Consider the following 3,625-nt stretch of genomic DNA (forward strand, 5'->3'; position numbering starts at 1 on the left):
GCGGCGGACCGGCGGTGGGGAGTGGTTTTGGGGAGGGAGGGCCGGCCGCGGGTGGCGGGGGCTGGCGGTTCGGCCGGTGGTGGCTGGCAGCTCAGGGGGGTGGAGTTTGATGATAAACTGGAGGCCCTTGATTTCGTATCCAACGGCTGAAAAATCTAATGACCAGAGATGAAAAAGTCAGTCGACTGACGTGTAGCCTCACCCCGCACATACACATGCACGCACGCAAGACACGCACGCATGTAGGCGTGCAACACTGACACGTACACATGCACGCATGCTGGCGTGCAACACTGACACGTACACATGCACTCACGAACACACGCACGCACTACTAGGAAAAGGGCTATAGATGGGATTGACACTAATGGCGCACCAGAAAGATGGTGCGCCATTAGTATATACTAATGGCGCACCACAATCTGATGCGCCATTAGAGTTTAAACTACTAATGGCGCACCACGCTAAGGGTGCGCCATTAGTATCAATTTTTTTTTTAAAACTAGTGCGCCTGTCCAAACATACTAATGGCGCATCCGGGCAAAGTGCGCCATTAGTAGTTGTAACTACTAATGGCGCACCAGGCAGCAGGTGCACCATTAGTATAGAATTTTTTTTTGAACTAGTGCGCCTATCCAAACATACTAATGGCGCATCCTGCCCAAGTGCGCCATTAGTAGTTGTAACTACTAATGGCGCACCAGGCAGTGGGTGCGCCATTAGTATAGAATTTTTTTTTTGAACTAGTGCGCCTATCCAAACATACTAATGGCGCATCCTGCTTAAGTGCGCCATTAGTAGTTGTAAGTACTAATGGCGCACCATGCAAGAGGTGCGCCATTAGTAAGTGGGTAGCAACAAGATATTTGGGACAGCCTCTCCTACCCACACACTCACTTTCTCCCCACTTCATTCTCTCCACCTCCTCCTTGTCTCGGGTGCCTCCTCTTTTTCACCTCATTTCCACCATAGATTCATTCAAATTAAGTGGTTAAATTACCTTGTTTTAATAGGTAAGTAAGGGGGGAAGCTATATTTAGGTTGTTCTCCTTACAACAATGTGCACATGCACTTTTTACGGCCTAGCTAGATCTATGTATGTTCGTGGTGTTGCATATGTTTGTGGTGTTGCATATGTGTTTGTGTTTGGAGGTGTACCGGTATTTGATATGCGATAGTTGCCAATATTTTGCCGGAATGTTGATTCATTTCCGTTTCGGCGAGAATTTTGGCATTAAGCATTCTTTTTGGTCCTATTTTTAGGGAAAGTCATGCCAAATTTTTGTTTGGTTCTAAAATATCGTTTTGCTCTACCCCGCAGGAGACCATGGTCCGCACGATGACCGAAGGCATCGTGAATAGGTTTTTGAGGTCCGCGAAGGCCGAGATGCTTCAAAAGAACGAGACGGAGATAAGATGTCCGTGTCGAAGATGCAAGCTGAAGAGCCTTATTGCGGACCCGGATTCCGGGCAGGTGCGGGACCACCTGCTGTTGCGTGGTTTCATGGATGGCTATCGGTGGCAAGGTGATGAAGATGACTACGAAGTCGTCCATGCGGGCCGGGCAAGAAATGAGGAAGGGCAGCAAGACAACCACCGCGGCTCGAGCGGGCGAGAAGACGAAGAATCCCCAGGAGATGATCACGACTGTGATGCTGTACACAGTCATCATGTAGAAGATGCAGGACATGATGATGAGGAAGATGCCGGAGCAGGCGACGGGCATGATCATGAAGATGATGATGCCGGCGGAGCAGACGACGCTGGACCATCGATGGGCTGGGTGCAGGACCCTCATATTCAAGAGCTGCTTCTCAAGCAGACGGATAACGCAAGAGCTGCCGCCCGAGAGAAAGCCAAGATGGATCAACTTGAGTTAGACGCGGTTACTCCATTGTATGAAGGATGCAGGCCCGAGGATACCCGCCTGAAAGTAACGCTCATGGCCCTGGAGATGAAGGTAAAACACAAAATGACCGACGCATGCTTCGACGAGAACATGTCATTCTGGCACGAACGTCTTCCCAAGGGGAACAAGTGCCCGACCAGTTTGGAGGAGGCAAAGAAAATCGTGTGTCCTCTGGATTTACCGCACGTGAAATACCATGTGTGCATGAACAATTGCATCATTTATCGGGACGAGCACGCGGAGTCTACAATATGTCTGGTGTGCGGTGTCACTCGATACAAGAAGAGGAAGAAAGCTCCTCGAAAAGTGGTGTGGTACTTTCCGATCACTCCTCGTCTGCAGCGGTATTTCGCGGATCCTAAGGTAGCAAAGCTCCTGCGTTGGCACGCGGATAGGGAGGAGAAGAAGCGAGAAGATGACGCAAATGATCCGGAGATAGATAAAAAGACAAGATGCTGAGTCACCCTAAGGATGCGAGCCAGTGGCAAGCATTGAACTTCGAATACCCAGAATTTGGGAACGATCCAAGGAACATCGTGCTGGGCGCGAGCACCGATGGAGTCAATCCGTTTGGCAGCCAGAGAAGCACACATAGCACCTGGCCTGTGTTTGTGTGGATGTACAACCTTCCCCCCTGGTTGTGCATGAAGAGGAAGTACATTCACATGAGTATGCTAATTGAAGGGCCGAAACAACCAGGGAACGACATCAATCTGTATCTGGGGCTGCTGAAAGAGGAGCTTGACACGCTGTGGAAAACGCCAGCCAATACGTGGGACGCCGCAGAGAAAGAATATTTCCCTATGAGAGCCGCACTGCTCACAACGGTGCACGACTATCTCGGTTACGGATATCTTGCGGGGCAGGTAGTCCACGGATTTTCTGGATGCGTAAGGTGCATGGATGACACAACGTATCGCCAGCTAGATAGAGATCCCGGGTCTTCGAAAACCGTGTTCATGGGACATCGAAGGTGGCTTCGCGACGATGACCCGTGGAGGAAACGCAAGGATCTGTTCGATGGTGAAACCGAACCCCGAAAACGCCCGTGTACGAGGAGCGGCGAGGAAGTAGACAAGCTGTTGAAAAATTGGAAAGACTGCCCACTGCCGGGAAAGAAGCAAAAGGCGCCAGAGCCGGGAAAGAAGCGAAAGGCGCCAGAGCCGCTGCTGAAGGTATGGAAAACGAGGTCTGTTTTCTGGGACTTGCCGTACTGGAAGATCCACCGTGTGCCTCACAGCCTTGATGTCATGCATATCACGAAGAACGTGTGCGAGAGTCTGCTTGCTACCCTGCTCAACATGCCAGAGAGGACCAAAGATGGGCCGAAAGCAAGGGCAGACTTGAAATCAATGGGCATCAGGCAGGAGCTTCACGCTATATATGATGATGATGATGATGATGATGATGATGATGATGATGATGATGATGATGAGGTGAAGCAGGACACAGAAAGTCGTCGCAAAGGCAAAAAGGCCAAGAAGACCGGAAATGACTACCCTCCCGCGTGCTTCACTCTAAGTCAGGAGGAGATCGAGCAGTTTTTCACCTGCCTCCTAGGAGTAAAACTTCCTTACGGTTACGCGGGGAAGATAAGCAGATACCTAGACCCAGCGAAGCAGAAGTTCAGCGGGATGAAGTCTCACGACTGTCACGTGCTGATGACGCAGATACTTCCAGTTGCAATCCGTGGGATCATGGACGCGCACGTCCGTG

This window comes from Triticum aestivum, chromosome 7A, assembly GCF_018294505.1.
Source record: "Triticum aestivum cultivar Chinese Spring chromosome 7A, IWGSC CS RefSeq v2.1, whole genome shotgun sequence".
In the NCBI taxonomy this organism is placed as follows: Eukaryota; Viridiplantae; Streptophyta; class Magnoliopsida; order Poales; family Poaceae; genus Triticum; species Triticum aestivum.